Source organism: Excalfactoria chinensis, chromosome 1 (genome assembly GCF_039878825.1).
Source record: "Excalfactoria chinensis isolate bCotChi1 chromosome 1, bCotChi1.hap2, whole genome shotgun sequence".
Taxonomy (NCBI): domain Eukaryota; kingdom Metazoa; phylum Chordata; class Aves; order Galliformes; family Phasianidae; genus Excalfactoria; species Excalfactoria chinensis.
This window is the reverse complement of record NC_092825.1, coordinates 46,619,390-46,635,298: the sequence shown is the minus strand read 5'-3', so window position 1 is coordinate 46,635,298 and position 15,909 is coordinate 46,619,390. Positions and strand designations below refer to the sequence as shown.

Here is a 15,909-nt window from a genome sequence, read left to right as displayed (position 1 = left end):
AAATCATACATGATGGATTACATACAATCACTCCAGAACCTTCATGCATTTGCGGAGGTCTCACTAACTAAGAGAAGGATGTTACTCCTTTGCTTCTTTTAGAACAGCAGCATACACAAGGACCCGGTCAGGAAAAGTTTCAAGAGTAACAGCCTAACAAAGTCTGTACGCACAGAATTGTAGCATTCACAAGCAAGGAAGTTTGTTTTTACATTTCCTCCTCCTGTCTGCCTTCAGGAACTTCCTGACCCTACTTCTCGCTGTGCTGAGAGCTGGGAGCTTGATGCAGATTCACCAAAGTCAGCGCTGCTTCTTCTATCACCTCCAACAGGTCTTTGATTAGCCTCTTCCCCTCATGTCAGGAGCAACCAACCCTTCAAACACTCCACTACGTATACCCACTACAATGGTTTTCCACAGATTCTACCACTCAAGCACACAGAAAACTGTATTTTTGCAAGGCAAAAATTCACGACAAGTCAAATTTGCTTATCTTAATTGCATGATACTGGCACCATTCAAAACAAACCAAACAAACCAACCTGTATTCAAATGAGCAGTTCTCAAGAAGGAAACAAGTTTTGTCCCTGATGACTGAAATGCAGGAAACAGAGCCAACCTAAGATGCTGAACATGAAAGAGTGTGACACAGCCACAGGGAAAAGACCGGGAGGTAAGACTCATCAATCTGCTCCCTGCACTGCAGTAAACATGGTGCTGACTCAAATCAGAATGGCAGATGCTGAAAGTTGCACTGTGGTGGATCTCCCTGGGTCATCCCCAAAGCCAATCCCCTCCCACAGCATGTGCCCCACCAACCTGTAACTCCGCATCAGTCGAGCTCTCTTTACGCACTTCCACAGTAAGCGAGATTGCGAAAAGCAAAGAACGTTCCTCTGTTAAAATGCAGCGACTTTCAGGGGAGGGGTAAGGACGGCACAGCTCATTTTTCCACACGGAACAACAGTGTCACTTCAGAGCAAGTCTCAGTGACACTCCCAGAGCCCACGTTCCTCAGCAGTATGCAGAGAAGCTGCCGCTTGCTCGCTGTCACACTGCCATACAAAGGCAATCTGCTCCCACCGTCTGTACCACCCTGCCCAGCTCACTTACCCTGCTGTCTGCTACGTGTCTATCAAACGTCTCAAGATCTAGCTAGAAGATCATTTTTACCCATCAGTATGCATCACGCACGGGCATTATGAAGAACATCAGAAAGGCTGACAACATTTTGGGCAAGCGTGGTGGAGAACATGGAGAAGGGAAACCTCCCCTCTCCCACAAACGTGGAGAGGAAGAAAGCAGCGATGTGCCCAAGTGCACAGCACGTGACAGAACGCTTTCATTCAAAGGAAAAGAAACAAAATCAGTCAGAGGGAGAAACAAAGACACCAAAAAAAACGTGTTAAGGTAATGCTGACCACACAGCATTCACTACATTTCCCAGGCAGCACGTCAGTAACCATTTGTGTTGATAAAAATCACACGGGCTCTTCCCATTATTCCAGAACTTTTATCCACAGGAAATACCAATGGACAAATCTCACAGCAATTCGAGCTGATCCATCCACCTGATGGAATGAGCAGACTGCAGGTACTGAACTGAAAGCTGACTAACAGTATTTTGCTCCAGTTTGCACTGGTTTATTCCCTTAAGGTTTGGAAGGTGTGGAGGCACCCATTTTTCTTTCAGCCTGTAAGTTTTATGTACATTTTCCAGAGTCATTAGCAATGTTATATGTGGCCAAAAGCCATCTATGTAGCCAGGCTTGGTACCTAGCAGGGACTAGTAACTGGTATTTAGTTCGGTTAAAAGCTATTACCAAGGCAGAGCTTACAGCGCGTTTCTTTTCTAGAAGTGATACAAACAACACTCCCAATAAACTGCATGTGATGAAACAATTCCCCGTGGAATCTCCAGCCAAGCACAGAGCTCTTATCAGAACTCATCTGAGCGTTATTTACAACTCCACATTTACTAGCAATGAGGTGACTGAGTTCAGTCAGACCAGTGAAAACCCTCCAAAACGCATCACCATGACGTAGCACAGAATATACGGCTATCCCATACACAGTAATTATGAACGCAGGCATGCTGTGTGCTTACAAAGAGGGAAAAATGATTTTCCTCGTCCTCTTTTTCTGTACCTGTTGCATCACAACACAGGCAATACATACTGGATTTCCCAATTGAACACCACGTCAACATCCCAAGGGGACTTTGGGGCTGCCAGAGGGAAACCCCGTAACGCTTCTTCTAACCTTTCAATGCTAACATCACAGTATAAGAAACACAAAGAGCACTGGGCAAAGCATGTGCATATCCATCATCTGCCAGTGAATCCAGCGAGAGGACAGTCGTGCTTTCTTCTGTCGCTTCTCATCTTTCCTCTTAAGGAATCAACAGATAATGGATGGGGGGAAAAAAACCCACAAACCAGGAATTTGACTGCAACATTAATGCTCTGCTGTATCCAGCCAAAACCAAAGTCTGACCGCTCACATTCACAGGTACAGCATAAACAAATTCAAGAGCTGCTAATTTACTTTTCTTCCCCTCTTCAAAGGCAAATATTAGAGACTGGAGAACATCCTGATCTGACCTTACCCTCCAACAGGGCTAAACAGAATCGGCTTACAATCGCAGCTCAGCTTCACATTTTCAGTCTTTGGTTTTGGCTTCTGGTCGATTTATTTTTTAAACTGAAAGGAAACACACGAAAAGGCACAGGGAAGAAAATCGTATGCATTTCCAAACATCCTCAAACAGAACGGCACGTAACTCAGTGGCAAGCAATAGCAGAAAGGCTCAGCTGAAGAAATCAAGGAATGCCACAGCCAGACTCTGTGATGTTACACAGATGCATGAGCAGCACCGAGCACAACTTCAGAACAGAATCTTCTACTTTCCCGGTCAGTCAAGACTGCAGGCAACAACTGTAAAACAGGGGAGCAAGGTCAAGGTAATAGCATCAACTTTAAGAAATATCCACCTATATAAACGGGACCACCTATATAGATATAAACGGGACCAGTCGTTAGGATCCCATTACCAGACTGAAATACAGCCGTCTTTCCTACACAATGAGAGAACTCAGAACTCCACTTGTGTCGCATTTGTGTCCTCTATCTGTAGTGCCACATTTCCGTATCATTTTTTTTCCTTACACCAACACTACTAGAAGTGATTAAAAATACTTGAGACTATCCTTGGTTTATGTCTCATAAGTCCAAAAGCTGAACAAGTAATTTGTTTGCATATTTATTTTTGAGACAGAGATCTCAGCGCAGAGAGTCACAAAAAACCACTTAATGCTCCCTGATTTTAGTAACTCAAATGAGAGAAGTTGGTCAGCCTCAGACCAACCTTCACAAGCAGTGAAATCAGCATGGAAATCACGGGACTCCCTGCCTGATGTTAGCTGGCTCTTTACAACCTCACGTTGCTGTAGGTAATCCTTCCTGTCCTGGAAGCCAACTGCACAGTTAAGGACCAAATTCTCACACAGCCAGTTACAGCTCATTCTGAAGCCTGAGGAGTTAGCACTGCCAAAAACACTCCTGAATCTTCAGAAGTCATAAGAACTCAGGTTCCAAAAGCAATAGTCTAATACCCTCTGTAAGTATAAAATATAATCGAGTAGGTTATGAAAAAAATAAATGCTTTAATTAAGAAGTTACCCGACCCAAATGGGGATCTGGCATTCCCTGCGCCAAAAGGTAAGAGATGCACAAGCCAGCTATAAACTCCTAAATATACCCTTATCTCAAATTATAGGGAAGCAGAACAGCATGAAAATTATTCACGTTTATTACATCTGATGCCCTCATTCCACACAGCAACCTGCCAAGCTGTTGAGAGTTGCAACAGGAATTGTGTGGTACAATTCCCACAGAGGGACCCTTCTAAGAGGGGTCTTATTATCATTCGGCTGAGCTTCATGGGTGGTTTAGTTAAACATGACCTAAAAAGGAAGGGAGAAGAAGGGCACACAGTGACTTGCTTTTTAATGGAGCACCGTGAGCCCAAATGGACTTCTTTGTACACATTCCAACAACAGGAAGTGGGAGATCCCAAAATCTGCACATTCCGCTCTTCTTCCCTACAGACTTTATGCCCATAGCAATCATAAAGAAACCCTTATGAAGAAGGTCTGCACTTGCACTGCCTTAATGCATTTAAGTTTAATCCGAGTACCCTTTAAAACGTAAGACAGGTTCACGTCTCTCTGGTTCTTCAGCCAAGGGTTAGTGAAGTTTCTTCTGACAATGAGGAGTTCCTCTCTACATGTAATGCATAAACACATCTTCTGTTTAATCTGAATAACCCACAGATCTCATTTAAGCATTAGACGAACAGATTTACCCCTTTCATAAAAGTTCACCCCTGGCCCTCTTTATGAAGCGTTAATAACTGAGAAGAGGACAAAATACATTTCTGACCTCCCATTAAAGATACAACCAAACTGCTCCCAGCGCTTTCAGTCTGGGAAACATCCTTAACCTGCCCCAGGCTGCAAAGGTACATTAAAGTAGGCATTTCAGCAAAAAAAAAGAGGCAAGTTTCGTAATTCCCAAAGCCTCTGAAACCTGATTTAGAGATCAAAGCCCAAATTGTGTCAAAACACATAATATTCTACTCCAAAGGATGCTGGTAGATTTAAAGCTAAGTAGTCTAAAGAACACCAAGATTGCAGGAAGGTCCAGAAACCTCCCCTGAACATTTAAGCGTGTTAATAGAAAGCCCCAGAGCTACCCGTTTGTCTGAGCTTATTCCCAAAACTACGACCAATTAAGAATGGACAGCATGTTTCTGATGTGAAAAGGGCTCATCCTCGCACTTCAGAAGCGTAACAGTTCACTTACTAACTAGGAAATAAAAAGAATTTACAAAAGCATGCATTGCACATGCCAGCCATTTAAAGAAACTAACAAATAAGAGACAGATGACTGACAAATACCTTCTTCCTTACTTTTTTTTAGCAGTTATTCTATCTGCATCATTTTAATGCAGCCGCCTATTTATACGCCAACCGAACCTAATGCAGGGAGAACAGATTAAGAAACAGAGCTTTATACAACCCAAAGGAAACAAATCTCTGTCTTATGGGGTGGCATATTAAAGAAAAGGCCTTTCAGCTAAATGAAAAGTGAAATACTTTAAAGCACTGCTGCGTGTGACACACGCACTTAACCAAGTGGACAGCCCTTACTGAACCAAGCTCAACTAATGTGCTGCATCTGAAGCCCAAAGGTTGCTGCATGGCCATCAATCACCCAACCCCTCCCGCAGAGCAGAAAGGTTCCACACAGACAGCTGAAGGTGAGCAACTGCAACATGCGCAGCCATTGATCAGAAGCACGCGACGCGTCAAGCGCGCCTAAGAATTACCCGTGGAATCAACAGATGGCAACAGCTATTGCAGACATGAATAGCTTTCAAATACTAACCTAAACATAGCAAGCTCAGAAACTGATCCTTGTTTCCCTCACTCACATCTCTGATTTTTCTCTCTTGTTTTCAGAGGATAAAAGGACTGGACGGGTACAGGGAACAATCCTGCAGTTTAACCAAGCCACACGCCCTCCTAATGGAAAGCGTGATGATGTGGCTAAGACCCGAAGAAAAGGATGATGGCACTGAACTGACACAGCGATAAATGCTTGTTGATTCACACACAACTGCAGCCCTACTTCCAACTTAGCAACAGAGCCTTGGTACCATCAGACAGCTCCGACACCGGGCCGTAGCACCTCGGTTACATAACTTTTTCCTGTTCCTTCCTCGAGGCGAGGAAAACAGCCGCCAGCAGTGGTCCCCCCCACCACATGCAGACAGGTGGCCCTTACAGCAGCCCAAAGGCAGCAGGCTCAGCACACCTCTGCTAAACAACACACACCTCTGCTAAACAACGTGAGGCTCGCCCCGCTCAATGGAGGGGAGCAGCAGAGCCTCGAGTGCAGCCGTCCACGTGCATCACCCCTGCGCGTGGGGCAGCCTCTGCCCACGTGCCCCGCTGGGCCTCACAGACCGCAAGAGGCCGCTCCTTGTGACAGCGGAACAGGTGGCAGCTCTCAGCCGGCACGGCGGCCTCCTGGACACGCAGACACGCGTTCTACCTCTAAACAACAACAAAAGAGGGAGGGGGCGAAACGGGTCACACGAGAACTCCCCCGGAGCCCCTTCCGAGCCCTCCCCCCCCCACCGCCCGCCCTCCGGCCCTCAGGGAGGCCCCGCACCCCCTCGCCCCCACCCCGGCGGGCCTTGCCACCTGCCCCCCGCCCGCCGAGCGGGGCTGCCCCTTACCTGCGGCCCTCCCCCCCCCCACCCCGCCGCCGCGGGAGGCGAGCGCGGGGCGGGGGCGCTCAGCTGCGGGGGGCTGCTGAGGGCCGGGGGGAGCCCGGCGGCGGCTCGGGGCCGTCGGGCTCCATTCTCCCCTGTCTCGCACACAGACACACACACACAGCCGCACGCACGGAAAGGGGCGCACACACAGGAAATAACACGGGGTCAGCTGACCCCCGGCAGCCAATGGCGGCGGGCGCTGGGCAGGCAGCGCGCGCCAGCGGGAACGGCGCGAGGCGGCGGGTCCCGGCCGGGCGGAGGGGAGAGAAGGGGAGGGGGGGAGCGGCGCGTGCGCGCGCGTTCGCGTCTGTTTGCGCGTGTGCGCGCGCGGCGGTGGGCGGGAGCGGGGGGCGCGCCGCGGAGCCGCCTCACGCTTAAAGGGCCCGCGGCCTCAGGAGTCTTAGCCCTCCCGAGCCTGCTGCGAACCTTCCGTGTGGGAGTTACACCTCCAGTGAAAACACGGCGCCGTGCGTGGTGTATCCGGGTAGCTCTTATCCCGTGGACAAAGCGAAGTCGCGGCGTGAATCAGAACCGCGCTCAGAGAAAGCAGCAGCGGCCGATGAGCGAGATGAGGATGACAAGTCAGACATTTCCCACAGGCACAGCAGCAGCGGTTCGCACGGCGCAGCACCCCCAGCCCACGGGTGCCGGCTGGCAGGCGCTGCAGGGCTGCTACGAGGGACGATGTAAGGGAAGATGTTTTTAAAACGCCCGAAAGCCCAAAACGGCACGGCTCATTTTACAAGGGGGAGCTGGAGGTTTTAAAACACCACCAGGCTATAAATACAGGGCAGTGCCAAATGTCAGCTGTTACTGACAGCGGGCATCTCTGCGAATGGAGAGGATCCCTCAACGCTCAGAATGAAAACAAAAGACCCCAACCAAATAGATAAACTATCATAGAATCATACAACAGCCTGGGTTGGAAAGGACCATCATGATCATCCAGTTTCAACCCCCTGCTATGTGCAGGGTCACCAGCCACCAGACCAGGCTGCTGAGATGGGGCATCCACAGCCTCCTTGGGCAACCTGATCCAGTGCGTCACCACCCGCTGTGTGAAAAACTGCCTCCTAACATCTAACCTAAACCTCCCCTGTCTCAGTCTATGACCATTCCCCTTTGTTCTGTCACTACCCACCCTTGTAAACAGCCATTCCCCTCCTGTGTATATGCTCCCTTCAAGTACTGGAAGGCCACATGAGGTCTCCCCGGAGCCTTCTCTTCTATCACACCATCACATGAGCACAGATCCCATCTACTCTGCCCTAAGATGCAGCCCCACTGAGCTGAATGGATAATTTAATTCTCTCAGAAACTAATTTTTGGCTGTCTGCAGCCTCCAGAGGGAGAAAAAAAACAACCACCGTCATTTGTATACCTTGTTTACATCACCAATTTTCTTGTATCTTCTTGGCTACCAAGTGCTTCGTTTTCCTTCCAGAAGAAAGAAATTCAGGTTTCTGACTTGTCCACTGAACAACAACCACTTGATGGTGGTCAGTTACACAAGAAATTGTTAGCAATGAAATATTGTTAGTGCTAACAGAGACGGTAATCCCATTACGTCCCTGTCAGGCCCTCATCCTGCTGACAAGAACACCAGAGCTAGTATGCAGCATCCACACAAGCAGTCCTGGCCCAGTGTAGAGCCATCAGTGGCACCTACACATGCACAGAGCGACCAGATCGCTCCTCAGTTCTTAAAAGAGGGGGAAAAAGAAGAGAGAATAGCTATTTAAAGCCAAAAAGAATCACTAACCAAAATAAACCCTTCAAGTGTCAATTTTAAAATCGGCGTTAACAAACTGAACAGGTTTGCATGTAAATTCTCAGCAATACGCTCAGTAACTGGAGAGCGCAATAAATTGAGCAGATGCCTTACACCAAGTCATGAGAAAGATTTAAGCTCCTGCCTTGAGCGCAAGAAAAGTCAGCTCTGCTGTAATTGTCTGCAGCCACACTGGGACCACCTGAACAAAACCCTTCTGACTGAAACTCTCCCATGTGGCAGATGGGAGGTCTGCAGTGAAACTAAGCCCCCTAAATAGCCCCTTGGTGAGTGCCACTGCTACCACACATTACACAAGGAGCGCTGACTCTCAGCAGACATGAGCTCTGCCAGCGGCAAACGGCAAGGCTTTTTCCCGTTATGCCTCAACACAAGGCTTACCTTGCACATCCCTTTACTCTCTCCCACAGATCCCTGAGAAAAATCTCCCTCTGACCCTGAGAGAACTGACAAATGGAGATGGAGAGTCTCCTCCTGTCCCTGAGGTCATCACTTCTGATCCAGCCGTAATTTGGTGATTACTCAGTCGCTGTGGCTCTCCAGGAGCATACATTAGCAGCTGACGGGGGAAAGGAAGGAGTGCACAGTTCCTGACCTCCACCACCCGGCATCTCCACACCCCGTGAGCTCCCTTCTGCCCAAAAAGAAGAAGGAATGCGGCAGGGCTGCAAGAAACGCAGCCTGCGGGATCAAGAATGAGTCTGTCGATAACAGATGCTGCAAAGACTCCACTGTGCCCCACTGTTTGTTAGCAGAAAGATGATGTCTGCATGCAGCTGGTGGGGTCCTCTGAGAGATTTCTTCTTCCTTACAAAAGGTTTCATTGCTGATAAAAAGCACTGAACTTGCAGCACCAGGAGGCTGAGGTCTCCACTGAGCCAGGCGCACAGATTTCTCACAAGCACAGAAACCATCCCCTCCAAGTATTACCCTTATTCTAATCCTTCCCCCTACTACACAATTTCATGCCACGCACAGGCTCGCCACTGCACTTCTGCAGCTTTCATCTGGAGGCACTTAGATGCTACAGGAACAGGCATTAGAGACTAGCTTGAAGATAGATAATACAAAAGATGACAGTGAGATCGGGCACCTACAGGTCACACAACCAGGGACTGAAGCTGATACTCACGGTGGGACAGCTAAATCTTTAAGCAAGTGTAAAGCAAGGGCAGCCAGACTGTTTCTCTTCCTCCAAGAAAGACATCAGCATGGCTGCATTCATTAACATTTCCTAACTCTCTTCCCATGCAGCCCCAGGATTTCCCATCCCTTCCTCCTATTTCTTTTACGCTTACTTCAGATAAGAAGCGCTACACCTGACCCTGTGCAAGGAGCAGCAGTATCAGACATCTCCCAAGGAACTGCAGCACAGACAGGGAGGGCTCTCATTAATTCATCGAAATTGAACTTCCCCCTCCAACAGTCACGGGATCCGTGCGCTCGCTGCAAAGTATTTTGGAAGAGCACGGATTATCAGCTACTGACTGTCACATCTTGGCTGCATCGCTTGGAAGCGGACACAAGCAGCATCTTTGTAAGCCCCAGTGTTAAGTCCTAGGACCCTATTCCCACAACAGAGCACCAACTGGATTGAAAGACTTTGGAGTTTCTCAAAGGAAGGAAAATGATAACGCAGCTGAAGGCAGGTAGTGTGAATCATAGCAGGAAAAAAAATACATAAATCACCTATAGAGGAGACAATTCTGCTCTATCTTTTAATGCCGCAACACTTCTGTCCTCTCATCCTCCCATTACAAGGAGCTGATTCATGAAAATAGCATCTTTGTACCTTAAGACCCGCTCGGCTTCTTCTGCTCCTTCCTTTTACCTCCTGCCAAAAAGCTGCTCCTGGCAGAATCAGAATTAGTTGCTGTGAAAATGATTGTGGTGTTGCAGACAAAGGGATCTGAGTCCGCTGAAAAGGCTGGGAACAACAGAAGCTGAACTTTTGAGGAAAAAAGGATCACATTTCCATGCAGATGTCCAAAGCAATAAAGGTGGAAATTCAAATAGAAAGCCACACAAATATGATTCCCTGGCAAGACTGTCTCCAACAAGGCAGAAAAGGCCATCAATAAATCTTCATTATCTGAATTGCTAAACATATCTAAATAAAAGAAGAAATCCAAATATTAGAGGAACCCATCTTCTAAAAGGTCCTTACATAAAACCAACCCTGCCTTGTCACAGCATGTCTTACAGAACGGGATTTTTTTTTCCTCTTTTCCTTTTAATTCCGCTGGCCTTTCACAGAGGTTTCATCTGTTGGTTTTCTTTCTGCCTACAGGGAAGTGGGAATTTCCAGGCTTGACAAGCTTAAATCCCCGTGACGTACAGTCCCAAATTTTAGAGGCAGCTCAGATTTTGACTCTTACTTCAGTCCCCGTTGGTTTCCTCCCCGATGCACACAAGAGCTCTTTTCAATCTCAGCTGTTCCAACCAGGAAGAACAAAGTCCCTGAAGGAGCAGCGTTGGTTCCCCACCACCTTGCTGCTACCACCGTACAGAGAGGCCAGGCACACAGCCCAGCACCGGAGCAAGGCTTGTAGCAGGAAGAGGCGAAAGCAGAGCACAGCAGACTAGACCAGAAGCTACATCTTCTACACTCATCTGCTAAGGAAGGCTGTATTTATTTTGTGTAGTAGCAGTCTTGGGGTCCGCTTAAGATATATACGCATTACATGAAATCTCATTAACTTCTTGGCAGAGAAACCAAATTAATTTTTTTCCTGTCACATGCAGTGACGCTTTCTGCTCCTGATTCATCAGAGACATTGGCTTATTAAAAATATTTTAGAGGTTTCACCACTGTTTACTTATATATCTCATATTGCTAACAAAACATGAAGAAAAAACACTTCAAACACAACCGCTTTAATTACTTTGCATCTTGAGACCCATAAAAGTACATACAATGCTCAAAAGCCCTAATTCTAAATTTCAGAAGACATTAATTTCTTATTTTAGTGCCCTGCGTTCCTCTAAAGTCATGCTCAGCTCCAAGGAAGGGTAGGCAACATGAGAACATACTGAACTTAGAGCTTTAAGCACAGCGCCTGCGGTATTTAGGAGCACTACCTACACACTTAGCGGCGGGGTAAAGAGGCACACGTTCCCTCAAGCCACATACCCCAAGCAATGACAATGCTATCAGGTAACAGTAAACCAACTTGGGTTAAGAACATCAGCATTTGATCCAGTAAAGCCTGCGCAGACCTTTACAAGGTGCAGGTGATGGGAACACCGAGTAGAACCTGACGTCGTTTCTATTGCAGGATTCAAGGAACCCTTCCAGCTGCCGACCATCAGTGACTTCAGGTTTACACTAACAAACCTTCCGCTCGTGTACTGGGACTGTCACTGCTCCTCTCGAAGAGATGCTCTCCTGCAGCTTGGGACTTTCCTGGCAGACACAGTTTTCCCAGAGAGGTGACTAGGAACGGAGGCCGCCTATTTAACCCTTCCATAAATGTGCTCTGAGAAACTAGACTTAAAGCGCTGCCTGTTCCACTGGGGCTCCCAAAAGAAGGTAGGCTCCTCAGAGCATCACCAGCAAGCACAAGAAGACTCACTAAGTAAGACACATGTCTACTTATCAACTCAATCAGCTAATTTTAGAAATAGCCCATAGCCACAAATAACATAAAAGGAAACCCCGACACAAATTCTTTCACAAGAAGCAGAAGCGCTCTGGAAGATTGCAGTCTACAGAGAGGGGCCAATAACTGTGGCTGAACCCAGGTCTAAGGAGAGAAGCTGTTTAAGCTGGCAGAGAGGAACCGTTGGGCTGGGGTGAAATTCCACCTCCCCGTGAAAGCAGCCTGCGGCTCGGGAGTCCCCCACTGCGGCCACACAGGGGAAGGCGGGGGTGAGCCTCAGGATGACTTCTCTTCTCTGAAACCAGCAGTGCTTCCCACTCCTGCAGCGTGATTCATCCCTCAGGCTGCAGACAGAGGTGCCGGCTTTCTCCCAGCGCTGATGAGAAAGGGTAGGCACGCTGTTTGTCATCAGCCAGCATTATCTCATCTCCAGAAACAGTAAGTCAGCAAGTAGCCCTAGGTGGTAAGTAGGGGGTTTCCTTAGCAGTTCCTTCATTGAGACAGAAGTTGGAAAAAGGCAAAAAAAAAAAAAAAAAAAAGAAAAAAAAAAAAAAGTGGTTACAAGAAAGGGAATATTTTAGCAGAGGGGGAACCAATTAATGCTTCCAGCTTGTTCCCCTTCACCACTGCCTGGAAAGGCAGCTCTGATACAAGCATCTCCTGCCTAGGGCTTTCTGAGAGCCCCTTACACAGCCACACTGATTGCTTCCCCCACTCAGGGAGACAGGCTGTCCTCTACCCTAAATGCTTTTATCCTCTTGATGAGGTCTCTTACCCAGCTGGATCCTGCCTCACTTCTCCCACCGCAATCTCTGCGCCTGAGAGAAGACACCTGGGGACCTTTCACTTTGCTTTGGAAAGAGATTTAATCCCTTCACATCCTGGCATGGGGTTGGAGCCATGTACTGCTCCCTCTCCCCGAGCGTCTCTGGATACAGTCCTGTGCGACGGATGTCCCCAGATGAACACAATTCAAAGCAAAAGGTTTTCTCTGCTGTTTTCTTGCTCTTTCAGGAGTCATATAAAAGCAGGTGTAGATAAAGAGCTGAAGAGAACCCTGCAGGGAACAATCCCACTGTACCCAGACAAGACGATGAGGCTTAAAATCTCTTCTGTGTCTAATCGTAGCTAAATCACACCCTGGATGTCCCCTGCCCTCCATTTTGGGGGTCCATGCCTCTTGTTGCCCCTGCAGCGGCTGATCCAATCAGGAGGCCGGCACGGCTGCCCCCCAGAGACCTGAGGGGGTCGGCAGGCCTTTCAGCTTGCCTTAAAGGGCAATGGGAGAGCGCTCACTTTCCCTCTAAGAAGGGGGAGACCGCAAATCCCTTAACCAACACCATCACGATGGTGCTGAGATGCCGAGAACCCCACAGGTCCCTGTGGGCTGGGGCAGGGGACCTGATGGGCAGCAGTGCTTTGGGCTCGGGATATTTTTGCCACCCAAGACCCGGATTCTTCGCCTGGGGAGGTCCCCGCGGGTGTCAGGGCAGGGTGAGGCCAGAGGGCTGCCGAGCTGCAAACGGGGCCTTCCCTGAGCCCGCCGGCCTGCTCCGACTGCAAAAGTGCCGCACGATTAATTATACATCTGCGCTACAAAAGCTCAGCCCTGTAACTGCAGGGGGTGCTATTCATCAGCCTTGAGACGTGCTGGCAGAGGACAGCCAGGGTCCAGCAGTTGACAGGGAGCAATAAATAAATACAAAAGCGGGACGCGCTGTGGGTCGCGGGGGTGGACGCGCGGCGGCAGCGGGACCCCGGTGACCCGGCGGCGGCGGCGAAGCCCAGCGCGGCGGCGGCTGGGCCGCGGGGCACGGCGGGGCCCCCGGCCGAGCGGGGCGGCCGTCGGCCATCGGGGCGAGGCGTGGGGCAGGGCCGGGGCACCGGGCTGACACCTGCACGCTCAGCCCGTTTCCCAGCCTTTCCCTCGCCAGGACGCAGCCCCGTGACACGCCGGCGGCAGCAGCCCGAAGCGGCTTCGCCGCGGGAGCAAATTCAGAAGGACCCCCCGCTCCCTGATCCCTCTCTTTTGAAGCCCCCGTTTCCCGGAGCGGGCACTTAGCGAGTACAAACGCAACACGGTGCCGAGCATCCTTCCCCTGTCACTCTCGGCTCCCTTCCTCCTCCAGACACACGCGCTAACACAAAATGACGGCTTCCTCGGCAGGCTGAATGAGCAAAGCCCTCGCGCTGATCCCTAATTGTCTGCGTTTTACTCTCTCGCTCCACTCGTATCATATCACAAAACTCAAAGCAGCCCACCCACTGCCCCCGCCTTTGTCCGAAATCTCAAACGAATGGTAAATTGGACACAGGGAAAAAAAATGTATATATAGTGCTGAAGAAGAAGGGAGGGGCAAACTGCCCCCCCACCCCTCTTCCTCCATCCCTTTTTTTTTGTGTGTGTGTTATTCCTTTTTTATTATTATTATTATTTTGAGGTTGCTCTTTGCTGGTGCACCCACGCTGCTATTGTGTCAAAGGGAAGGAAAAAAAAAGAAAGAAAGAAAAAGGAGATAGTAAAGCAGAAATCCCATCTCTCAGCCCTCGCGAATGTGACCCCGAGGCCCTGCCCTCCTCCTCCCATCGCCGTCAGGGCCCCCACCCCGCTCCCAACCTGCGGATCCGGAGGAAAACAACAAACCCCTCAGAAACCAAAACAAAAAACGTGATGCGGGCAGAGAGAGGGGAATCAGAACCGGCTACAAATACAAACAAACCACGCAGGCACACGCACCAACCCAATAACCCATTTATGTCGGGCTGCAGGCTGGAGCCGGGCTGCGGCGAGCAGCCAACAGCTGGGGCCCGGCGTCGGCGGGGAGCTCTGCCCCAGCTGCGTCCCTGCGAGACGCCGCAGCCCCTGCCCGCGCCCCCCCCCGCACACACACACACACACACACACACACACACACACACACACACACGCGCGCACACGCACCTCGGGCGGCCGCGGCGTCACGGGGTGACACGCAGACACGGGCGGGCGGCCGCGCGCGTGTCCTGCCGGATGCGGCCTCTTTTACACTCTAAACTTTCGAGAAAGAGAGAGAGACATAAAGCCCATTTACTGTACCTTTCTGGCATCTTTCTCAGCTTTCCCTGCTGCTTCTCCCCACCCCCTTCCGATTTATCTCAGCTACTGGTTTTATAAACCGAGAGGGTGGAGGGGGGGGGGAGGGAAGAGGAGGGGGCTTTTTTTTTCTCTTCTCTCAGCCCCGTCTGCACCTTCTGCCCGAGCAGAGTGAAGTCACAAGGCTGAGGCTCTGACATCACAGCGAGCCTACAAACACCGGCTTGTGACTTCACTGCAAGGCAGAGCGGGGAGGATGAGGAGAGGGGAGGGGAAAAGGCTCTTATTCAAACACATATCTGCAGTAGTAACAAAGGGAACTCGGGAAACGGCTGGCCCAGAAAATGGCTTTTTTTTGTTGTTGTTGCGGGTTTTTGGTTTTTTGGGAGGTAAAAAAGCATATTCTCTTTTCTTACCCCCCCCCCTTCCCTCCCCCCCGCCTCAAAAATAAATAAATGAATAAAGTTTGTGGCCGCAACAGGAATACCTTTCACCACTGGCTTGGGCAGGACAGGCAGCATCCGGCCGCCCCCCAGCACTGCCCACCGCCTGCAGCCCTTTAGGACCCAGCCACCCCAACCCCGCCGTGCTGGGGCTGAGACTGAGAGGAGGCCGGCAGGGGATGGCCGAGAAGTGCCGGGGGATGGCAGGGAGGCAAAGGGGCTGGGGGGAACTCGGGACTGCGGGTCACGCTGCTGAAGAAGCCGGCAGTGACGCGCGGCGACAGAGGTCTGGCAGTGGCGGGTTGGGCTGAGGTAACGCTAATTAGCATGCACTCGATTGGGGCTTTTTTCTTCCACTTGAGGATCTGAAACCACTTTTATGCTATAATTGGAATAAAAGGGGTAGTAAAGGTCAGGCTTAAGGTAACAGAGTTGAATGTGAAGCCTGAGGAATGCAGTAAGCTGTGAGGTTTTCGGTTCTCCATCCGATTTTCAGTTTTTAGGTGCCCTGGGAGGCTGGGGTAGGTGAGAGAAATACCCGAAAGCTCTGACTGCACAGCAGTGCCTGGATGTTGCAGAAGAGCACGATATTAATGTATTCCTGAAACAACCACCCCAAAAAAGGGGATTTACTGCGTATTGGCTTCATGCAA

At 49.9% G+C, this 15,909-nt stretch overlaps 1 protein-coding gene across 13 annotated transcripts in view; it reads right to left on the bottom strand.

Moving 5' to 3' along the window:
• TCF20 (transcription factor 20) overlaps positions 1 to 15,909 on the bottom strand; it is a 114,073-nt gene that overhangs the window by 53,224 nt on the left and 44,940 nt on the right. The window contains exon 1 of one of the 13 annotated variants that reach the window (XM_072328461.1): positions 14,817 to 14,956. The exons of 9 other annotated variants lie outside the window; for them this stretch is intronic. The gene's annotated coding sequence lies outside the window, so the exon portion shown is untranslated. Of the gene's footprint in view, positions 1 to 6,307; positions 6,483 to 9,930; positions 10,031 to 14,681; positions 14,793 to 14,816; positions 14,957 to 15,909 lie in introns of those variants that run through there. 3 more of the 13 variants (XM_072328530.1, XM_072328520.1, XM_072328470.1) reach the window with 3 other exon arrangements.